General features: G+C 40.3%; 1 long non-coding RNA gene across 1 annotated transcript in view; it reads left to right on the top strand.

Annotated features, from left to right (window-relative positions):
- LOC311595418 overlaps positions 1-24,739 on the top strand; it is a 65,397-nt gene extending 40,658 nt beyond the window's left edge. The window contains exons 2-3 of the long non-coding RNA XR_014778437.1: positions 2,979-3,059; positions 24,401-24,739. This is a non-coding gene — a long non-coding RNA (uncharacterized lncRNA). The remainder of the gene's footprint in view (positions 1-2,978; positions 3,060-24,400) is intronic.
- Positions 24,740-25,580: the final 841 nt, after the last annotated feature.

The following is a 25,580-nucleotide window of genomic DNA, read 5'->3' as shown; positions in this document are numbered from 1 at the left end:
CTCTCTGTCTCTCTCTGTCTCTCTCTGTCTCTCTGTCTCTCTGTCTCTCTGTCTCTCTCTCTCTCTCTCTCTCTCTCTCTCTCTCTCTCTCTCTCTCTCTGTGTGTGTGTGTGTGTGTATGTGTGTGTGTGTGTCTGTCTGTCTGTCTTCTGTCTCTGTCTCTCTCTCTCTCTGGGATCTCATATTTATACCCTCCCCAAATTAAACTATCTCCAGCTGATAAAGACCATGCTCCTCTCTGAGCCACATGAGGAAATTATCAGCTATGTATAAACTAAGGCTGTCACATATCCCACACTTGGGGTTAAAACAAAAACATATTTACATAACTTAACTGAATTCCTAAAGAAAACAAACTCCCATTTACAGAAGTGATTCTGGATAGATGAGAGAGTGGATGTCTACACTGAGACTACACAAGACCCTCAGCTCAGTGCAAAGGGAGATGGAGATCTAGACCACGTCCTATGTGGATGTGGTCCAGTCACCGCACTAAGAATACCTATTCATGTTAAATCTCAAGGAAAATCATGAATTACAGATTTCCTTGTTTCATGGTTCGCAGAGAAGATGTAAAGTTTACAATTTGGAATCATTTAACTAGTAATTCTGTCCGGTTTTTGCTTCATATATACACAGAGGTATTGCTGGCTGTTTATTGGCATGTGTTAATTATACATAACAACAGAATTACATTTGCATATGTGCTACATCATTTTCATATATAAAGTATTTGCTCAGTCACCAATATCATCTCTTGTTTCCCTCCAACTCAAGTCCTCTTTCTCAACTATTCTTCTATATTCATGTCCCTTGATATGTATGAGGTCCAAACATTTATATAACCAAGTTCAAAAAGTCATATAAATAACCCTAAATAAACTTAAGGGCATTATTGAATTTTTTTTACAAGTAGATATTGATTTTTTACATATACATTTATATTATTACACATATAAACAGTAAACTATCTGTAGCAAGAAGAACCATGACACAATCAGGAATTCTATAAATGTTTCAACCTTAGTGTTTTGGCTATTTGTATGTGACAGCCTTGAAAAAACAAACCCCCTCTTTTCTATCTTGGTGCATCTAAATTTCTGAATGTAAATCACTATCTATCATATCTCATTATTGTCAACTTAAAACATCTATGTAGTTCTAAAAACATCTTAACTCCTAAACAACTAGGGTTAATTATAAAACTAAACTATCTGGTCTTCCACCCCATCAGAGATTTGAAAAGGAATAGAACTGATTATCTGAATATGCCGGGAGTGCAGGTTAGTAGCTTTCCAAATGAGAAGATGACAGAGACAGTTTGCTACCTGAATAGTCACCCAAAACTCTCTATAATATTAGACCACCATCTTCAGCCTTCTGACCCAATATATCTGACAGACATATTTGTGAGGCAGGAACTATTGAGGATTTGCTTACCTTGTCTTGTAAGAGTTTGGCTGTCAACTCTGCCTGCATCCAAGCTTGCCCTTTTTTAGGCAGAATTCTGTCTGTGGTAGAAATGAGAACATTTTGTGCAGTGGCTTCTTTGCCACATTTTAAGCCATCTCCAAAAGGAGGTTCTTTAATGTTCATCATCCTCTTTGAGGTAGGTGGGGTGTTGCCAGGAGTTACCCTGTCTCATTGTCAGTGAATCTTTAAAACAATAAAAACATTTTAAATGCCATATTCTGTATGTCTCTGAAGTTTTTGAAGACATTGTTTAACTATTTTACCTTATCTTTCTATAGAATCATATCTATTTGTTGCACATAAGATGTATATTCTTGTGTCAAAGACAATGATTTTTCTTGGCCACAGAACCCCTATGAATTATTATTAGATGGTATTCTTAGTATGGCATGAATGAAGATTTATAGATGTCTTTTTTTCTGCTCACACAAAGAGCAGAAAACCAGCCTTAATTGTTCTGTGCATCACACACACGCCTTATACATTTATACTTTTAGGACCAATTGATGCTTGTGAGAAATTATATGTGTTCAGAACAAAAGAACTTGACACTGACACTGGATCATATTTGACAGGATTCATTCCTCTCAGCATGCTGAACACTGACATCGTGCATCCTTAATGCACTGGTACCAAGTGCTGCGGTTGCTGTTCCTCACCAAATAAGACAGCTCCCAGGACACCTTCAAAGAAAGCTTCCAATTCCAATTGGTCCAGCATTTCAGATTGTCCCACTCAGGACTCTAATTCAGCCTGGAATTTCTCAACATTTAGAAACTGGACCACACATGCTATTCCTACTTTGTTTAACCATTTCCCCAATTTTACTTGGGCCTCTACAAAGGTATAATTCATTCCAAATCAGCCAGAAGAAACCTTAAGAAAATAATGTCCCATTTCCTTTAAGGGAGGTTGGGTAGGTTTTTGGTTGCTTTCTTGGGCTATAGAGGGTTATTTTCTATGGGAGTTATTTGTAAGTTGTTATTGGCCTTATTTAGAGAGAAAACAAGGTTGGATTCAGTGATGTCTCTCTTTTCCTTTATCTCCCATTCTTAGGTTTGGAGATAGGGGTTGAAAAGAAAGAAGGGGGAATATAGAAATATATAGGGAAGATAGAACAAAAAGTAGATAATGAGTCTACTCCTCAATTTAATGCCATAATTGTCACTCACAAGTTTATTTTTAATTCACTGGCAGAGAATTTTGTATATAGATGCAAAACAAGTTTAATTTTAGATACAGTGGCATAGAATCCAAATGTAAGATTATTCTTCATTATATATATATATATAGTATATATACTCTAATATGAGGAATTGTACCCATATAACTCAATTATAATACAAGGTTTACTTCCAAAACTTTGAAAGCACTACTGCAGTCTGTTTAGGATAAATAAGTTATACAAGTTAATTGTTAGTTGATCAAATCATGGTCATACCAATTACTAGTCTATCTTTATCATTATTGAATTTTTTAATTTGGTCAAAATGTTTAACCTTTAGGAACCAGAACTGCCAGTCACTGAAATGGCCATACACTGGTCTTGGGAAGGCACTCAACTGTGGAGACCAGCACAGCCAATGGTGAGACATCTGACTCCCTGGAAGGAGAGCCTAGAGGCCCTGGGGTTCTTCTGGTCTTTTTCTTGAACTTTGGCTCTTGTAGTAAACTCTTAAGAAAGGACATAGTGTCCCTGTAGAAAGGACATAGTGTCCCTGTAGAAAGTCATGGGACTTGATATAGAAAAACAGCTGGCAAATACTCCCATGCGTGGACTAGATCAGTGAAGCTGTCACTATTATTTCTGTCTCCCTGCGTGTGAGACCAGACAGTGAACCCAAAAAAAGCCACTTTTCTCTAAGCAAAGTCATGGCGGGCCTCTCCTTCTCCAGTGCCACCTCGTCCTCCACACCCACACTCCAAGCATTTGACAGCACACTCTGACCTATGTGACAACACACTGGGGAAATGTCCTCTTGTATATATTCTTTACCTGTGGGGGGATGGGACCCTTAAAACTGTCTCCAGCACTCCTCGACCACATCAGAGAACACTTCTGGGAGCCACTGTGTCCTCTGGGGTGTATCCTATGCAAACAGAGGAAGAAGGTGAGGGGGCACTCCTCCTCACGCTGCTATGTGAGATGCTCGAGCAGGCTGACATAGGCATGACAGTTCCCGTTGTGTGGCAGTAATTGAAGCCTTTAAAATCCCAAACCACCGAATTGCTAAGCACTCGAAGAAGATGAGAAAAACATCAGCAACAGAAGAGCTGGCCAGGTTCACACAGTTGCGTCCTTACTGTCTGGGTATTGAGCATGGCTTCAATGGTATGGTCATCTTGGCATAAGTCACAGACCAGGAGAGTAAGAATAAAGTAGATCGCTGCATCTGAAGGACAGGGAGGGCACTGGATTAGGGACAATGCCTTCTTGGAGGAACAGTACATGGTAACAGCAGGTTTTTACTGGGAAACAAATAAATGCACAGTGTACAGATATAATGTGAGGAGAGAGAGAGGGAGAGAAAAATGGAAGGAGAGAGGAGGAAATAAAAAATTTATAATATGCTTTTTAAAAAAAAACTTCAGATGGAAAGGAAGGAAAAGAAAAGCAAATGGTGTGAATAGAAGCTGCAGGAACCACCTCAGGAAACGTAAAAATATCACACTCCCTAAGTGGCATTAGCCAGCTGCCTGCCTGCCGTATAGAGCTTCAGAGCTTGTGCTGTCTGGGGAATCTACAATAAACCCATTGTTTTCTACCTTTAATGGATTCTGTCAGCACACTAACACCCCACCCCAAATATCTCAAACTGCAGCAATGCTCCCAAAAGATTAGCTGGCAGGTGTCTGAGGGACAATCCTCTTCTCAAAATAGGGCAACCCTTCTGTGTTGCTGTGCCTTCCTATGGGCTCTGAGACCCACATGGGTGTCCTTTTTGCTTCCTCCAAAGACCAAAGCATGATTCTATCATAGTCTATTTTTGGCTTCAAGTTGCTGGAACTTGAAGCAAACAAAACAAAACAAACAAACAAACAAACAAACAAAACAAAAACAAAACAAACCCTAAGATGGCTTGTCTTTATAAAATATAATTAGAATAATATTGTTTGTATTGAATAATGACCACAGAAATAGATTATCAGATACAGATTTTTTTAATTTGATGTAATCTATTAAGAAATGCTCACAACTTTTCTCAATTGCTTTCTCATTCATGCCAAACTCTATCCCTTTTAAAATTTTTATCCTATATTTTAGACTTGTCAAATCAAAAATGCTTCAGTCCAATCTTTCAACCTTGCACATTCAGACTTAGGTCTTCAGTAATGTTCATTCTCTCTCTCTCTCTCTCTCTCTCTCTCTCTCTCTCTCTCTCTCTCTCTCTCTCTTCATAGACATTCATTCAGAGCTGCTTGGAGACAATGTTGTGAAGGTGCTTGCCTATGGTACTCCTTATCTGACTTTCATCATGGTATCACTATCCCCCACTCTTTTAAGAGCCCTTGCCTTCAGGCTCACAGTGGTTTTGTTTGGTTGGTTTGGGGTTTTTTCCTGGTTGTTAAGGAGCCTCCTCCATAGTGAGACCCTGATTACCAGCCTAATGCCCTGGACAGTTCACCCTAGAGCCCCAAGGACAGCTGTAGGGAGGGCGAACTGGAGCAGACCCCTTTCATTGACAGAGCCAATAGAACTTCAAGCAACTCAATCATACTGAGCCTCACCTTTCTCATGCATAAAATAGAAAGCTATTTACTTCAGAATGCTCTTAAATGCCTGAAGTGTTCCCCACAGTTGGGTTTCTCTTTGCTCAGTCTCACACCTCTGTTTACATCAGTAATTAGCATCAAAATACATCAGATTATCCCAACACACCTCCTCTCTAGCTCTTTTCCTTTTTTCTCTTTTAAAGAACAATCTGAGTCCAACCAAATGGCTCAGCACTTGGCACCAAGCCTGAAGATCTGAAGGCAACCCCAGGTCCCATATGGCAGAAAAGGAGAACTGACTGCTGAATATTGTCCTCTGGCTTGCACATGTGCGCTGTGTCACACACACACACACACACACACACACACACACACACACACACACACACAAGCCAATATCAAAGATGTAAATTTCAAAATTGGAAAAAAAACTGTTCTCAGAAGACGTAATAATTATCCACATGTACAGACTATCCCACGATAATTCAACACACATATTTCACATATTTAATACATACTTATGCCAAGATAATTGTATTCCCTATATGTATAGCATTTATAATTTCTTTCTATAATAAATAATGACTCCTCTCCTCCACAGACTTTTTTATGTTTATTCATATTTTTCTGAATTTCTTTTTTTAAAATTTATTCTTGTTACATCTCAAAGGTTATCCCATCCCTTGTATCCTCCCATTCTTCCCTCCCTCCCATTTTCCCCTTATTGCTCCCGCCCCCCCATGACTGTTCCTGAGGGGGATTTCCTCCCTCTGTATATGTTCATAGGGTATCAAGTCTCTTCTTGGTAACCTGCTGTCCTTCCTCTGAGTGCCACCAGGTCTCCCCATCCAGGGGACATGGTCAAATATGAGGCACCAGAGTTCGTGTGAAAGTCATACCCTACTCTCCACTCAACTGTGGAGAATGTTCTGACCATTGGCTAGATCTGGGTAGGGGTTTAAAGTTTACCGCCTGAATTGTCCTTGGCTGGTGCCTTAGTTTGAGCGGGACCCCTGTGCCCACATCTGCCTATCATAATGTTCTTCTTGTAGGTTTCTAGGATCCTCTGGATCCTTCTACTTTGCTATTCTCCCATGCTTCTCTCATCTAGAGTCACAATAGGATGTCCTCCCCTCTGTCTCAGTTTCCTGGTAAGTGAAGGCTTTCGTGGGACATGCCCCTTGGGCTAGTATGCAGATATAAGTGAGTATATATCATTTGAGTCTTTCTGCTTCTGGGTTAACTTATTCATTATAATCATTTCTAGCTCTATCCATTTGTCCACAAATTTCAGGAATTCCTTGTTTTTAATAGCTGAGTAGTATTCCATAGTGTATATGTACCACAGTTTCTTTATCCATTCTTCTATTGAGGGACACTTAGGCTGTTTCCATGTTCTGGCTATTATGAATAAGGCTGCTATGAACATGGTTGAGCAAATTTTCTTGCTGTGTACTGGAGCATCTTCTGGGTATATTCCAAGGAGTGGAATAGCTGGGTCTTGAGGAAGCCCTATTCCCAGTTTTCTGAGATAGCACCAGATAGATTTCCAAAGTGGTTGTACTAGTTTGCATTCCCACCAGCAATGAAGGAGTGTTCCTCTCTCCCCACATCCTCGCCAGCATGTGGTGTCGCTTGAATTTTTGATCTTAGCCATTCTGATGGGTGTAAGATGGAATCTCAGAGTTGTTTTGATTTGCATTTCCCTGATGACTAAGGAGGTTGAGCATTTCTTTAAGTGTTTCTCAGCCATTTGACATTCCTCTGTTGAGTCCTCCACAGACTTTATATGACACTGATTTCTGTCAACTGCAGCAGCTGCCTAAGATGAAGGAGCTAGATCTTAGTCCTGCTTCAGACCTGTGTTGTCCCATCTCTCTCCCTCCATGCTCTGCTCATCCCCCCCAACCTCTAGCAATCACTATTCTATTCGATTCCTTTACGGTATCAACTGTTAAGGCTTCCACATTGAAGTGATCTCGTTTGGAGTTTATGTTCTCCCATCCCATCTATTTGTTGCAGAATTTCATTACTTTTAAAGTAGAATGATGTTTGCATATGTACTGTTTTCTTCATTTTTCATCTCCAGATGGGGAGCTGATGGGGACTGTGTATGTTGGCCACAGTGTATAGGACAGTTATCCTGTGGTCTGTCTCTCCCTTACTTCTCAAGTCTCGGCTTGGAGTTTGCCTCAGAGAAGAAATATTTCCCATCTGCCTAAGTCTACTATCATGAGATAGGGCAAAGAATCCTTATTTTGGTAAAGACAATTTGTAAGTGTCTTACGCTGTTTTGTTTATCCCACTGTTTCCAGCTTTATACATGTTGGATATCTTGTCCTACAAGGGCAATGACTATCTGTCTCCTTCCTTGTTACATGTCCTAGGATGACATATAGTGACCAGAATCAATGGTTTTGTTTGACCTCCACTACTGTGCATAAAGAGGCATCAAAGAAGAGCTAATAGCTCATTTACTCAAACTCTTAGGCAGTTAGAGAATCAGCCAGCACCCTGGTGTTTGATAGACACTTAAAGGCTGTCAGGAAGTGAGCAACTTTATAATGAAATAGGAAAAAAAAAAAGCATGGTATTATTTAGATCTTGGAATTCCCTTAAGGTCTTCTGTGCTGAAATTTTAGTCTCTAGTCTATAGGAGAATTTGAAAGGGATGGGATTTTAAGAGGTAGAGCCTGGTTAAAGGCAGTTAGGCCTTAGGGTATGTGTTCTTGAAGAGGACAGGACCTCAGGTGTCCCCACGACTGCTCTATCATAAGACGACCATTCTTTGTGATGTGCTGCTCGTTCCCAGACCCAGCATCACCTGGCCAACTTACATGGGCTGTGTCTTAGCTGCTTTTCTGTTGCCATGACAGAACACCATGGCCAAGGTAACTTATGAAAGAAAGAATTTAACTTGGAAGCTCATAGTGTTGGAGGGTTAGAGTCCATGACCACCACGGCAGAGCAAGGCAGTGGGCAGACAGCTTTGGTGCTGGAGCAATAGCTAGGCACTTCCCAACTACATCAGACCTCCCAGCATGAGGGAGAGAGAGAGAGAGAGAGAGAGAGAGAGAGAGAGACAGAGAGAGACACAGAGAGAGAGAGAGAATGAGAGAGAGAGAGAGAGAGAGAGAGAGAGAGAGAGAGAGACAGACAGACAGACAGACAGACAGACAGACAGAGAGAGAGACAGAGACAGAGACAGAGACAGAGACAGAGAGAGACAGAGACAGAGAGACAAAGACAGAAAGAGAAATAGAGAGACAGAGAGACAGAAAGCTAACTGGAAATGACACTGGCTCTTGAAATCTCAAAGCCCCATCCTGGAGACACACCTCCTTCAACAAGGCCTCTCCTCCAAATCCTTCCCAAACACACAGTAACTGGGGACCAAGCATTTAAATATGTGAGCCCATGGGGACCATTCTCATTCAAGCCACCATAGACTGTAGCCTCGAAAACCAAATCATCCTTTCCTCTCTATACCCTTGGCACTTTACCACAGTAACAGTCAGATCACCAATCCCAAAAGGATAATGGCACTCACTTCTGAATGGGGACTATCCAAATGGGGAAGATAGATGGATGCTGCCCAGAGGAATGGCATCTCGAGTGAATGGATTTGAGTGGGTGGCCTTGGTTCAGAAGTAGGAACAACACCAGGAGAAGCTGCAGTCAGTGACCAAATGCTACTGCTGTGGACTGATGGCTACAGAGGTTGTAGGTGAGATGCCCATTGTCACAAGCTATTTAGCCTTTGTGTGTATGTTCAGCCTCTCCTTAGACTTTCTTCTTTGCCTCCTTATATCTGGATCATAACTTACTCTATCAAAAACTTGTAGACGAGCAGGTAGAATATAGAAGCTATCTTTACAGATGTTGCTGAGACCATGTCCAGGCCTTCTCAATTCAAAGGAAAGAGGCATTTATTAGAATTATTGAATACTTAAGCAAAGCACTAGACAAGCAATAATAAAGACCAGTGAGGTGAACATTACTGGGGTTGAGCATGGCTTTTTTGTTGTTTGTTATTCTATTCAAAGGGCTCTGTCAAAATAATTCTGTATTGTATTTCTTTTTAAGCTGAAAGAAATAAAACTGGATAGAAATTGTTACCGATACTAAATCTATTATAGGAAAACCAGGAATGACACTCTATGATTGGATGCACCATGTATGTTCTTGCCTCTGTGGTCCTGGTGTCTCGGACCCTTTGTCCCTTGCCAGCCAAGATCTAGGTTCTGCCTTTTGACACAAGCATGAGGAGTCCTACTCCATGCCGTCAGCAGCACCAACAGGGACACAGCTCTTTCACTGTCCTCTGGATTCTTGCATCTTTTATCTATGTCACTCGATCCATAAGGACACTTTGCAATGGAGTATTTCTCATGTCTGTGTTTTTTCCTATCAACTAGGTTTGAGATTTCCTTGACTTTTCTGTATCCACACCAGCAACCACTAAAATGTTCCTTCTTCATTAATAATAATGAAGAAATGATGGAAAGAACAGAACAGAAAGGGAGAGTTGTGTGATATTTATTACATGAGTTCAGGCTTTGGCTCTATTGTTTAGATTGATATTTAACTATATTGTATATAACTCTTTGGTGAATTTTTAGCATATCACTGAACTTTGGTTTTTTTTCTTATTGAATGAAAATAATAATATAGTATCCCCTTAAGGGCTACCATAAGCCATGTATTTGTAATCTAATAAGTGATGATAAATGTTACCTCTTATGTTATTTAAAATATTAAAACATGTTAAAATTAATCAGAATTAGTGCACTTATAAAACATGTGTACACATAAATATAGATTTCCAAGTGTTATACTGTTATGAAAATGGGCTGATTTTGAAAATGTTCAAATTAAATATGAAGACTAATTCATTGAGAGTATAGAAAATATGTTTCTTCTATGGCTACTCTGTGTGAAGGCCAAATCACACAGATCTTGATCTAGCAATGTAACATATAAATACATATGTATATATTTAAATAGATATAACATGCATGCATATTTTGGATAAATATAATATACATGTATATTCCAGAAGAATCCATCCAAAGTATTCTGTTCTTTCATAAATTTCTCAGGCAATACATTCACCAACTGGCTAAATGACAGTTCCTGAGCAAATTGGGGTCATATGATCCGGTAAAGAGGCCTGAACTTAAAATCAGAACTCATGGCTTGCTACCCACCATTTGGTAACCATGTGGCCTCCTATAAAATGCCTATGTACCTTCATGAAGTCTTTTAACTCACTTGTAAAGCGGAGACAATAACTTTTAAACTCAGGTTTAGTGAATCATAAATGTGAAGCAGCTTCCATTATTGGTATGCTCATATGAGAATAAAAGTAGCACCAAGAATTAGCTGGGGCAGAGAAAATATATACAAATATATTTCCAAGAAGTCAGTGGGAGGTTGCACAGGTTAACCGCCTTTGAGAGTGAAGGGCCTTGGGGGGAAAACTCGATCATCACAGTTAACTCAACTTCTCCATCTTCCTTCCCTGTTCGGGCTTCTGTTTGTTTTTGTCTGATTGAGAGTTTGCAAAGCTGGGGAGAAAGTGGCTGCCAGAGGGCAGGGGAGCCAGCAGTCTTGGCACTGTCACGAGACTGTGCAGACAAGAACTAGAGTTCAGGCCAACAAGGAATCGACGACTTGAGAGACAAAAATCATTTCAAATACAAGAGGCACAGAGAAGGAAGCCTGGCAGTCTCTGGTCCTCTACCTTAGGCACGGGCCAACTCCTCATTGAGCAAGGTCAGAGGTTAAGAAGCTCAGTAAAATGGCAGCTGAAAAGAGAAATGAGCTCTGGCAATCTCACAACACTGAGTAAACAAAAAATCGGAACTCGGGACTGCCAAGGAGAAAGAGGTCGTTTGTAAACACTCCAGTCTTTCTAGTCCGTCTGGGCCCTTGGCAAAGCTTCACTCTAGGAACTCAGGGGAAAACAGAAGTAGACCAAGACTTAAAGAGACAGCAGGTTGTCTGAAGGTGAACTACTTGACAACAGGGAGGGGTGAACCTCACCTGCAGGGAGGAAGTCATCCATACTCCACTTGGAGGAAAATGATGAATAGAAATGTTAATAGGCTGGGAGCTGATATGCTGTAGTCAAGTGAAACCATTGAGCTCTGCAAAGGGGACGGAGGTAATAGAAAAAGTTATAGGTGACACCGATTGTTTACTCAGCTGCTAGGGAGTTTTGCTGGCATCCATATGAGATTCTCTTTTCTCTTTTCATGTGAATGCAAATATACATGTTTATATATGTGTAAGCGGGTGTGCATGCACATGTGTGTACACATATATGGAGGGCTAGGTTGATGATATAGGAGGCCTTCCTCTATCGCCCTCCAACCTTATTCTTTGATCCAGAATTTGCCCATACAGAACGTCTTGATTATCTACTTTCCTAGGGAATTCCTAAAAGTCTCTCTTCCAAAGCTGGAATTATAGACAGCCAGCATGCCGCTCAGCATCGACATGGGTTCAGGGAATTCAAGCTCTGGTCTTATCACTTGTGTTTTACCTCCTTAGCCATCTCCTTAGCCCTGAGATCATCTTATTTATATTGAGCTTTACTTTTTTAACAACAAGCAAACAAACAAAAACTACTTTTCTAAAAACAAGCAAGCAAACAAACAAAAGAACAAATAGTAAAAAAAAAAAAAAAAAAAAAAGTAGACTGTAGCTTTTATCCAATTAGGCAGAATTGAAGCAGCATTTGCAAAGTGATGCCCTTGTATATATGTCTCTGGTCCTCCCCCAATCTTGGAACATAACCCTGGAATGGAGGCCAGTGCAGCTCACAAGGGTCCACGTTCCTGATGGGTCCTGCTCTCTCACTGAAGTCCACCCAACAGTGCGGAACTGAGGAATTTCTGTTCTAGATGTTTTCATGCTGTTTTCCCTGCTGTCTCTTCTACACAGTCTCAGAATTTGGAAAATGAACACATTTTCCAAATGCTAGATAAACGGGCTTGCATCGCAGCCGTTACAGTCTCACTTTTGTTTTTCTGGTGTTACGGAACTGTGAAGTTTCTCATTCGCCTCTTCCCAGCCCTTTTCCCCAAGCAAATCTTCGCTTCTTGGCCTGGTGCCCACACCAAGAATCTACACATCCTCCTAGGGAAAAGAAACTTTGCTACAAATATAAACCCCACATTTACTCACTTTTCTTCTCTCAGGAATCTTGGCCTTTCTAGTTTGTGCTGTTTTAGCAGCTTCCTCTCAGCTTTACGGAAATGTTTTCCTTTAGACAAGTGTGGAGTTGATCTTGTGAAGATGTTTTTGTCTACCCCGACTTACTCTTTCCTGCTGTATTAGCCCAGTAACACCTCTTGTTAATAAGCACGTGAACTGTGACTCTCAAACTGTCACTGAGTACTAATTGACACAACCATTTTGGAAATGTGACATAAGGTGTATTTGCCAAAGGTTTTAGTTATGCTTTATCTTCCCTTGTGACAAAACACCTGGCAAAAGTAACTTAAGGCAGAACAAACTTATTGTGGCTTGCAGTTTTACGGAGTACAGTCCAACACAGCAAGGAATGCTCAGCTGTGGGTGTCTCTGTGGTGATGGGAGTGTTAGGCGAATGGATCCTCACATCTCAAAGGATCAAGTTGGGGAAAGAGTTTTTCTAGAAGCAGAACCAATGAATATAAACTGAAAGATCCATTCTCAGTGACACATTTCCTAGGATGGGCTCCACCTCTCAAAGGTTCCACAGAGTCTCAAAAACAATACCATAAACTGGAGACTAACTGTTCAAGCACAAGAGCTTGTGATTGGGTTAAGAGGGACATTTCACACTCAAACTATGCCATCACGACTATAGCAATTAAATACTCATTCATGTATCTTGCCAACACGCATACACCACAGTCCCATGGGAAAGAGGTCAAGTCTTTGCCCAGGAGAATGATGTCAGCTTTATTATATTCATTCAGACAAAGAACAAGCTACAGCCACTGGGATAGTTAAATCTGTTGTGACTTAACATGAAGAGGCTCAGGAAAATCAAGGGTAGTGAAAGGGAAGATCTGCTGCTTTTGGTTGTCATGTGCCTGAGCTGGGACACTGCTCTTCCGCCCTTGGATGGACATTTCTCTCTTGCCTTCCTGCATCTCCAGCTTGTAGTAGATGACAGAAATTGTCAGCCTCTGTAATTATAGCAGCCAATTTCTCAGTATGAATATGTTTATCAGTAAGTGTGTTGTGTCGGTGTGTATGCACATTTGTGAGATGGTTGTTTCCCTGAGGAATCCTGGCAATTTTTTAAATTCTTAAGGATTAAATTGCTTGAGTTCTGAAAAAGCATTACAAAGTAGCAAATACTACAACTCAGTTAACTTCTAATTATTCTATGTAATTTGAATGAAGATTTATAAAAAGAAATATACTAAAAGAGAAAAACAAAGAATACATTGTTCAGGAAATAAATTTAGCCGTATCAAAGCATTCTGCAAACCCCTGCCCCTAATAATTTTTAAATTTCTGTAAACTACAAATGCTGCCAATATGTCTAATATTACAGGGTTTTTTGTTGAGTCTCCACTGCTCAAATGCAAAAGTGCACTTTTCATTGTTTTGCTCTGATATTTGTTTCTCGACTTCATCCCTTTTGTTTAAAAGTGTCGGGTTCTCATTTGAGCTGCTGTATCTTAAATCTGACATGTCTGGAGTTTAATGGAAGAGAGGGCGCGTTACCTGACTTGTCTCAATATTCCGACAATAACAAGACTCTGCAGTGACCAACTGCTCTTGATCTCATTCTGTGGTCAGACAGCAGGATAATGCCGCTTTCGCTGGACAACATTCATTTTCCAGAGGGAATATTTGAGAAGACAGAGACTTTTACAAAAGTTACACAGTGCCACTGTTTGCTCAAAGGAGTGGTTTAATATAAAAGGCTATCAATACTCCAAAAAGTCTCCTAAAATAAATTATATATGAGCCTGATTTTCTCCCAAATACAGATTCTTGAGTTTAGAAATGTCAGCATGTTTGCTAAAAGTGGCTAGCCTGTAGTTCATTGTTTACTAATGCAGGTAAGAGGTCTAACAGGGTTGCAGACAGATGATGGAACTTAGAAAAATCACTTCCTAGTCAAAATGAGGGTTCTGGTTGCTTTTTTAATTCAAGGAATGTCTCCATGCTGCATGAAGCATTCTCTTATTTTAGAACTTTAAAACACACTTGTGTCCTTTACATAATTTTAAACTGATAGAATTTGCAATAACCACGAGGAAATTTATGCACACATTAGCCCGGCTTAGCAATTGTTAATTGTAATTATATCTTCTTTTTCTCACCATCTTCTCCCCCCCCTCTCTGTGTGTGTATGTGTGTGTATATAAACATCTTTATAAATGAACAGAAAATATTATGCCCTCATACCCCTAAATACTTTAATATTTTCTAAAATAAAACATTCTCAGAAGTGATCTCAATTTCACAATTATCAAAAATTAACATTGATCCTGAACAGTTCTGTCACCCACCACTCATGCATGCTTCACACTTGTTTCTTCTATCCCCCCCCCCCCCCAGTACAGAATGGCCCAGCACTCTTATCGGGCATGTCTCTCTAGTCACCCGGGCACAGTGGCTCTTTGCCATTCTTAAACTTGATGTTTTTTTGGTAGTAAAGAAACATGAGGTTGTGGACCACCTTTCCACTCAAGACTTGTCAGATGATCTTGCATACGTGAATCCAGCAAAGTGTCCAAGCTGCAGAGACAGTTTGCAAACACTACTGTGTTTTCCATTTCACATCAGAATCCACAACTGGGTGGGCTTGGTACTGTTTTTAAGGTCACCATTTGGGTGAGGTACCAATCAGATTTTTCCTCAAATTTTTACCCATTAGTGTCACAGGCTCGCTCTCTCTCTCTCTCTCTCTCTCTCTCTCTCTCTCTGTTATACATTTATGATGGTTACAGAATGAAGGGTGTCTCATTAACCACAGTGTATGCCAAGCTAGCTGGTCCTCCAGCTTTCAGCAACTGATTCTCTCTTCTCAGCTTCACGTCCTGCCATAGAACTGCAGAGATCACAAGTACACATCACTGTGCTGGCTTCCTAGTGGGCTCTGGGGACTCTGAACTCGGGTCCTCACACTTGGGAGGCAAGAACTCTATCCAGTCTCCCCAGACCCCCTCTGCCCTCTTGTGTGGCTGAGCAGCCAGTCTGCTGCAGAGATTGTCTTCCTTCCTTTGGTTTCAGTGCTAATTAATGTATCTGATTACTTCATTATGGAAACATGATTCATAATTAATCAATGGGTTATAGTGGTTGTAATCTATTAGTGACATTATTTGTTTTTATGCTCAAATTTCTCAACATTTAGCTACCCCCTCCAAAGATGGCTCATGTGTACATAAATGTGTATGTTCAAATGTCTCTTTGTGTGTACATGTATCTGTATATGGCATGTCTCTGTGTTTGTAAATATGTATGTGAGCATGCATCTTTGTATGTGAATGTATACATGCCTCTTTGTGTATGTGAATATATATGTAAGCATGTATCTGTTTCTATGTACATGTATTTGAGCATGCCTCTGTAAATCTGTATATGCATGTATGTGTGTAAATATATACATGCCTCTGTCTATATGTGCATATCTACGTGCCTCTGTGTGTGTGTGTGTGCAAGTGTCTGTGAATGTATATCCTTATAATTCATTGAGCACAACTTTATTATGAGTCAAAAAACATTTTTCATCTCCATTTACCCTACTGCTTCTTTAAAGATTAGCTGAAAATTCGAATCTGAGGGCGTACCAATGATTTTGACAATCTCTTGTCCTGAGTGCACTTGTATATCTTGAAAGATAAATGGATCTTTTTACCAAAATGGTTTGAAACACCATTTGCTTCTCATCTGTAAATTACTGGCTCACTGCAAAATGTAGATCTCCCAAATGTTGCCAGGGTTCCTTGTATATTATCAGAGAGAATCACATTTTTTTAAATGTGGTTTTTGTTAAAATAGTGAATAATATCACCAGAAAGCTTCTAAGAACTAGGATGTTATCAAGTTCACAGTAAAGGATAAGATTTTTCCAAAATTCTAGTGTTTACTTGAAGGTTTGAATTTAACCCTGACAGCAAATAATCTGCACCGATTTCCTTAAACTGACAGATTGACTCAAATCTAGCCCAACATGATTCGGTGTCAATCACTTCACTACTCAAAAATGTTGTTCCATGAAAAAGTTGGCAAGTTCAGTTCACAACCCAACCATCCAGGCAAGGTTTTCATGTATATTTCTTGTCTTATCACGTACAATAATGAAAAGCTACGTACCCTGGCTCAGGGGATGGCTCACTTTGTAAAGTTAGCTATGCATGTTTGGGAGGACCTGGGTTCGGGTCCCCAGACCAGATGCCGTAGTGTGTGTCTGTAATCTTATGGCGACATGGAGAGTCAAGAATGGAGAACCCCCTGGAACTGTGTGGACAACTTTCCTGGAATACAGCGTGGTAAACAACAAAAAACACTAACATATTTGAATCCAAACTCACACGTATAAACATACACATACAAACACACTCACACATATAAACATGCCACACTCGCACTCACACATATGTATATACACATACTTGCACATATACATGATATACACACATATATGAATACATGTACTCATACACATACATATGTACATACACCCAAATATGAACACATAGACACTCAGCCATATGAACAAACACATATGAACACACACACACACAGTCATGTACCAAAATGCCATAATTTTAAAATTAACCCTTTAGGTGCCTCACCTCAGATATTTCTATAGAAGTTTACCCTTCACCAATTTTAACTGTTAGTGCAAAGCAGAGAAAAGGTGGTTTCCCAGTATAAATTGACACTATAGTCTTGAGGCAAACTGGGTGTTAACAGTTTTATTCAGCATTGCTTTTCTGGTGTTCATGAAAATGTGAACAGGACTAAAAAAAAATGCCACTGACCTTTCAGTAGTAGTATAAAAATAATGTTGTCCATACTGACCCCTTAGGCCTATTCTTTAAAAATAGCTGACAGAACTCTACAAACTGTGAGAGAAAGTTAGATTTTATTTCAGTTACAGGCAGTAGTTCTTAGCAAGATTTTTGACTAAAGAGAAACATGGTTTTGTTTGAAGTGAAACTTGACAGAAAGGTTTTATAGTAGGGGTTTAACTTGGTTTTTTGAGACAGGGTTTCTCTGTGTAGCCTTGGCTGTCCTCGCTTTGTAGACCAGGCTGGCCTCGAACTCACAGTGATCTACCTGCCTCTGCCTCCCGAGTGCTGGGATTAAAGGTGTGCATCACCATGCCTGGCTTCGGTGATGTCTTTTACAGAAAAGAAAGGGTGCGTTATGGGGGGGGGGGAGAATGGGTGAAAGTCATCGGAGCCATATGGCATTAGGATTGTCAATGACACACCTAAATGGAGGCCTCATCTGTGTCTAGAGCTCAGAATGAGTTCTACCCTGGCATTATACAACGAGGGCCCATTTACATACAGATAGAGTCCAAAACCAAGATAACTGAAGCCATTAAATAAGAAGAAAGTTAGAGAATGAAGAAAAACGGAATCCTAAATGACTCCCATTTCAACTGTGTTGAAATTGTTCATCCTTTGAGAGCAGATGTGGAGGCATGGTGGCACCAGGAGAAAAAGAACTTACTTTTGTAAACTGTTTACAAATCCCAAAGAACATATACATTTCTGTTTTTTACTGAAGTAAAGTGATTTGCAATGGACAATCTGATTTATTGACCAATGAAACCAAGACAGTGATCAAGAGAATGTAACAGAGAAGTTGCTTCATTACCCTTTGGGGTCCACATCTTTTCCCCCACTATTCGTAGGTAGTGTCTATCAGCTAGAATAAGTAAGATAACTAAAACAAAGAAACAAAGTGGACACTATTTTATAGAAGAATAAAAATTTGAGGAGTGAATTGGCTGCCTCAATGTGGTCCTAAACGCCAATGCACTGGTTGTGTGTGGAAAGAGTTCTCTCTCCCAGGCTGCTTCCTTCCGATGGTCCTTGATCGTCTTTCTTTCTCATCTGACTCTTCTTGGGATCCCTTCTGACAGCATTTGAGGGAGAATTTCTTGCCTGGCTGCAAGTTGGAGTCATTCGTTGATATGGAACACACTGTGCTTTCATCTATGACAGCTCCTGGAGGCTGCCACCAAACAGCCTTATCAGGCCTCAGAAGAACACCAAAGACACTTCTTCTATATTCTCTTCTACCAAGAACTCCCTGTGGCATTTCATGTCTTATTGTCATGTAAACCCGAAGCTTTCAGACTGGCAGACCTTTGAGTAAAACACTGTTTATCCATAAGGAAAGCATTAAGAAGTGGAGTACGATGCTGATTTTCATATTATTGAAATTGTATCAATTTGTAAGCTCTCTTTTAGTGGTTCCTCCTAGGTATAGAGTTTGAGTCACTAATTTGAATGCCCAGGAAGCTCCTGGATAGACGTGATAAACTGAAGTAGTCATTGTGGACAACTGCTGCCCAGTCTTGCTGGCAAACTAGGAGGTGCCATAGTTTGTGAGTCAGAGCTGCCCCTATGTGAAAGGGGAGGCAGCTAAAATGCCAATTCTTTAATCACTTTTCGGGGGAGCATGAACCCCTGGGAACCTCACCTGCCTGCTCAATGTGTGAGCGCCATGCTGAGGCCATGGTTGTGAGCTATGGATGCTGTTATTCACACAGTTGAGGCATGTGCTAGATTATGGACTCCATGATACTGCCAATGTCTGCCAATTGAATAACATAATAACTTATGTAGAAAGGGAATTTTAACATTAAGTCACGATTCATTTCTTAGTCATTCTGGATACAGCAATTGCTCAACGAGTACCTAAAAGTGACTGTGTAACAAAGACTGGAAAGGCTTCCGTGAACCACGCGCAGGATAACTACAAGAGGGTTTGGTGGAATGATAGGGAGTGTGTGCTTTACTGTCAGACTACTCTGTTGTATTTAAACTCCATCCTTTAATCAACAGTCTAGGTGTCAAATGTCCTTGCTTTTTGAAGTCTTGATGTGTTCATGTGTTATGTGAGCATCATCATTGTCTATGTGAATCTATTATTGTAGGCATTAAATGAGGTAGATCGTGGGAAACAGTCAGCATATCTGACACTTGTTAAATGTGAATGGTCTGTTAACTATTAACAGCACTTAAAAATAACCAGCTAGGTTGTCTGACATTTTAAAGGGACAGTATTATGGCTGACTGCTCGGAACTTCACACATACATACAGTCACCCACAGTGGCCCTGACCTCATCGGAGGCACACTTGTCAAAACCACTCACTTTACAGCAACGGTAGACATAACTTTATCCTGATCGTTTCATCCCTCAATGTTATGTTTTCAAATGTTTGATTTATTTGAGGAAGTTAGAGCCATGTTTTGAGTTAGAAAAATAATACAAACCATTTGAGTAAGAGTTTAAAATAAAATATCAAATATTCCTTTCCAGCATTATACAGATTAGATTTTACATGTTCCTAAACATCAGTCGTACTGTCTCTTGGATTTTATTTGTACAGCCTCTATTCCTTTTTAATTATTTAATTGATTGATTATTTCACATATGAATACGATATATTTACTTAATATCCACTCCCTGTCGTCCTTCCAACACTTCTAGGACCCCTCTTCCAACTTCATGTCTTCTTATTCTTCTTGGTTTGTGAGATGAGAGAAGGAAATAAGAAGGGTACAAACAGGAGAGGAGTCCACTTAGCCCTGTTTGCAGATGATATGATGCTGTACATACGAGATCCCAAAGAGTCCAACAGAAATTTCTTAGAAATGACTCACACATTCAATAAACGTGTGGGATCCGATGACAAACACGATGAGAATGAAATCACAGAAACTATCCCATTCACAAAACCCTCAAAGCATAGACCCCTCACAATAAACATAACCAAGGAAATAAAAGACACCTACAAGGACAGCTTTACATTTGAAGAAATCCCTGTACACACTAGAAGATGGAAAGGCTTCCCATGGTCATTGGTTGACAGCTACAATATTGCTCAATGACTGCCCTATGCAAAGCAATTACAGATTCAATGACTTCTTAATCAGAATCTCCAGGACACTCTGCACAGAAATTTTTTAAAAGTCTTAAATTCATATGAAAGCACAACAGACCCTAGATAGCCAAAGTGATGCGAGGCAAAAGAAATAAAGCCAGAGAGGTACCACACTGGATCCTGACATTACAGAGCCATAATAATCAAAACAGCATGGTGCCAGCACAGAGGATAGATGGACTAGAACGGGGAACCCAGATTCAAGCTCATGAAAGCACACCCCAATCTTAAACAAAGAGGCTAAAAGGCAGCATTTCCAAAAGATGGTGGTGAGAAAACTGGTTGTCCACATGTAGAAGAGTGAAACTGGACTCCTATCTCTGTAGCTTCTGTTACTACATCACCTATCTTACAATCCATAGGTCTACTTTTCTTTAAAATGCTAAATTCATTCTGAGTAAGAGCCGTCATGGTGAATGCTCGGGTCTGCTTTCCAGGCCCAGCCACATACTGATCTCAGCTCCCTACAAAGAAATTGCCTCTAAAAGTAATTTTTATAATTTTTCTCAATATACCACCATAAGAAATGGTTTTTCTTTATGCGGTATAGTACTTACATGTCTTTCCTTTCTCCTATCCCCAATGGAAATTTAAAATTAAAAAAAAAAAACCACAAACAGATCCTTTTGAATGTACTTAAAAATTGTCATTGATTATCTTTATTTTGTCTGGCTGGATGTTCTGTGGTCAACTTTATCCTTTGAGGTAAGAAGCAAAACAAGCAAGCAAACAAAAAAAATCTACAAGAAAAAAACCACTTATGTAGACAGAAGGAAATTGACTCTGGTATTAGCTTTGGCCTCCAAGCCTTTGATTCAGTGATATCACAAACAGTAATGATGATACAACCATGAGAACCAGGGTTTTGAGTGGAGCTGGGAAAGCTTGGTAAAATCTACATGTATAGGATTGTAAAAGTAGCCAACATTTTAGAAGAACTTCTTAATCAGAATCTCAGATTCTACATTCTCAGAATGTAGAAGAACATTTTCAATTAAAATTATTTTTTGAAAATTTCATACACATATATAGTTGCATTTTTCTATCATCCCTCCTTCTCTTTTGTGGCCCTCCTCCCCCTCACGAATTCTTCTTCTCTTCTTACAAGCATCCCTTCCGTTTTCATGTCATTTTGTTTTATTTTAGTTGTAGTTTTGCGACCCACTCAGTCAATCTGGGTTCACTCAGCATGAACATGGATATAGCACGGGGGACCCAGCAGTAGCTATACCATTAAAGACAACAACCTCCTCTCCCATCCATGACTGGGTCCATTGATGGGCCCAAACTTGTGAAGAGCCAGCACAGTTGACCACAACTGCTGTGAGTTTCTGACTGTAACAGCCACGCCATGCCCAGAAGATAGCTTTTTACAGCCTTCCTACCCATTATCTGGTTGCTACATTCGCCTCTACCCCTCTTTCAACCCATTTCCTGAACCTTCGAAGGGAAGGACAATATTTCACTCAGGGCCGAGCACTCAACACTCACTTATTTTTACTACTTTGAGCAACTTTTGAGATTTTACCTTCATCACCCAGTTGCCTCAAAATGCTCCTCTGATTAAGACTGGGAGAAGCACGTGTGTAAACACAGCCAGCACCTTATTAGCACAGACGGGACTCTGAAATGATAGGTTAACCTTAGGTGAGGTGGAAAAGATGTCAGTAACACTGTTCTAATGTCTAGGCCAAGAATTAGGAGGCCCGTTCAAGCACAGCCGGGCATACTATAGTCTAACAAGTGAAAACGAGGTATTAGTGAAAAGTCTCATCCTCTCAATGGGAGTCCAGGAACCCAAGGAAAACAGCCTGTGACCCCAGGGGGTGGCTGGAGCTCAAGTGAGAAGACAGGAGAAAAGCAACAAAGGCACTGGCCTTGGAGTAGAGCCAGCAGCAGCAGCCAAAGGCAGACTGTTGCTAAGGAAGCAGGGTTAGTGACAGAGTTGAAGGAAAGCATTTTGAGGGAATTTCACAAGCAAAAATGGTCAGAGGAACCAGGGATGGTTTCATTTTTGTGGCAGAGTGAGGAAATGGGGGTGCCGGTAATCCACTGTTGTCACAATAGATCCCCAGAAAACTCACCAGGCTAAAGCAAAATATGAGGGATTTTTTTCACATTTACATTTTACATGCTTACATTTTATATTTCAGTAGGACAGAAACATAGGCAGAGGGCTCCTCACCTTAGCTTCTCTCCAGCATAACAATGACGGCCGAGTAATAGACTACTCTTTCTTCTACGTAATTTGTGGTATTGGGTAATAACCATGCAGTATCCATAAAAGGCAGGTGTATTTATGACCTTGGTTCTTTTCTAGAAGCTGATAGTGGACAACTCTTTGTCCTATGGCCCTTTCCATAAAGTAGCTTTCTTCCCAAAGTCCCTATGGAAGAGTACCTACGAGCAAGATGCAAGTCTACTGTCTATTAAGGGAAATGAAACTCATCATGGTTTACTGACGTGTACTTGTTAACCAGTCTCAGGTCCGACACACGTTCAAATATTGAGAATGTCAGGGAAAGGCTGGTGAGATGGCTGTTCTCCCAGACGATCAAGGCTCAATTCTCAGTACTTAACACAGTGGCTCACAACCATCTGTATCTGTAGGCCCATGGGATCTAGAACATCCTTAGGTATTATTGGCATTCCTCTTGGGGTCTGATCACTACGGGGAGCTCATATTTTAATGAAGAGTATAATTTGTAAAGACTATGAGACTTTTACGTTCTATTTCTAATGTGCAATCTTGAGGATGAATGAGAAAGGAAACGGCGTGGCTTAATGGTGGTGTATCTGTATGTCAAGCAGGCCAGGATCAATCGTGCTGGGTAGTTTTATCAAGTCAACTTTACACAAGCTAAAGTCATCCAAGAGGAAGAAACTCAATTCTTTAAAAAAAAAAATGCCCCCATAAGATCAGGTTGTACATAAGCCTCTAAGGCATTTTTTTAATTAGTGATTGGTAGAGAGTGGCCCAGCTCATCATGAGCAGTGCCATCCCTGGGCTGGTGGTCCTGGTTCTGTAAGAAAGCAGGCTGAGCAGGCAACAAGGAGTAAACCAGTAAGCAGCATCCCTCCATGGCCTCTGCATTACCTTCTGCCTCCAGGTTCCTGCAATGACTTCCTGCAGTGATGGCCTATGATTTGGAAATGTATGCCAAATAAACTCTTTCCTTCCCAGCCTGCTTTTGGTCATAAATGTTCCTCATAGCAATAGTGACCCTAACTAAGACAAGTAGATATTACGGCAAAGTCCAGTGTCAGGAACTGCTAAAGGCCCGAGCCCTTCAGTCTTGTGAGGGATGCAGGCATCTGTCAGAAAGTTTACTTAAAATCTGGAATAAAAATGCCCCCCCCCTCACTTTCTTTACCTTTCTCCAGCTGTAAGGGAGACAAGAAATGACCCATCTATTTTTCTGGTTTCTTCTTTCAGGGGTCTTCATAAGTGTAGCATTAAAATCATCCCCAAATTTTCCAGATTCCTTTTTCATTGTGGGCCCTGATTTTGTCTTTACTTTGAAGAGGATTTGCTGGAGTACAGTAGACATATAAAGGAGTATTATTTTATAGAAAATATACACCAGCAAACCAACCAACAGATTTCTGTGAAACAGATTAAGCCACAATTTTTGTACACTGAAAAATATTACCATTAATTTATCATAAAATAAGCTCCCCCACCCACCACCAAAAAAATACAACAACAACAAAAAAACAGCTACGTAAAAATAAAGATGTGAAGGAGGGAAGGGAAGACCTACACACAGACCAGCACTTTTTAGGGCATCTGTGTACCATGTAGACTGTGAAGAGGCGTTTGCCCACATGACTTTATTTTGAAATGTGAGCAGTTACTTTTTCAAAGGCTCCCTGGTCTATTTCATACGGATCTCTTGCCTTTTAAACACTTGTGCCCAATCCGTTACTTGCATTTTCTCCAAATTTTCAATGACGATCCAGCCCCCTCTGTCAATCTCTTGAGGTTAATGTAGAAAATATATTGCACATGCTTTTGATAGAAAATTAAACTTGTACATATTTTGGTCCCTCCCAGGATCCCTCTGATGACTGAGATGCCTGTGAAGCCATGAAATACAGCAAGGAATGGACTCCCTTGCTAAACACGTGCTAATGCTGGCTGAAGATAGAACAGAATGTCAGGGTGATGGGGGAGGGTATGGCTCTTGTCTTCCGTGAGTCAGCAGAGGCTCCAATTTGTACTGGCACAACTCCTTCCCACTGGGTCAGCCTACTGGCTGGATTTAATCATACTTTCTAGTCTGGGCTTGATTCAGTAGCTCAGTATAGACACAGCTTCAGTCCTTGGCCTTTTACTGCTCCTAAGACCAGTTTTCAAATAAATAACTGGCTAAATGGCTTCCAGATGCGAAAATAAAAACTATACAGATGCAAATATATTACATTTAATTTCAAGGCTGTTTAAGGTTTTTTTTTAATACTGTGCCTACAGAAGACAGCTATAAAAAACGCACATCACTTCAGCAGCATACTTCATCAATTACTCCATTAGCAATAACAATGTGGGAAATAAAGGGTGAAATTGAGTACAATAAAGCAAGAGAAAAAAAATGAACATAAACAAGAAATGGAAATCAAGCAATGAACCATAGTTACCCAGAGTACATTACAGGTCTTTTTTTTTTTTTAATATTTCAAATTTCTGACCACTGATAAAAATTCTTGACATCTTTCCTATGACACTGAAATGTGGGAACTTGTGTAGTGATAATCTTATGCCTTGTCCTTGTCCTTGTCCTAATATAGATTACATATTCTCAAGATTCTCTATGGGGTAGTAGTCCCAGAATAAGAAAAGCATCTGTCAAATAGGTCCTAAAATGTTGAACTCATTACCACCAGGCAGGACGTGTGTTAGCACTCACATGATGCAAGATGAGAAGGTATTAGTCATCTCCAAGTCACATATATGGGGCTACAAAGAGACTCAGAAACAGGGAGATGTTGGGACTTAATGAATTGTCTTCATTAGCTGATGATGCACTAGTCAATCAGATGTTGTTCTGCCCCTGCACTTATTTAAAAATACATAATCCTCTAATCAGATTAGGGTACCACAGGAGAAGGCATCTGAGAGAAATAACAGCTCAGGAAGAGAGCAAAGAATGGATTCTCTCTCTCTCTCTCTCTCTCTCTCTCTCTCTCTCTCTCTCTCTCTCTCTCTCTCTCACACACACACACACACACACACACAC

The sequence above is a fragment of the Acomys minous genome (genome assembly GCF_964271855.1).
Source record: "Acomys minous genome assembly, chromosome: 4".
NCBI classification, from domain to species: Eukaryota; Metazoa; Chordata; class Mammalia; order Rodentia; family Muridae; genus Acomys; species Acomys minous.
The sequence above is the reverse complement of the archived record's forward strand: the minus strand, read 5'-3'. Positions and strand labels throughout refer to the sequence as shown.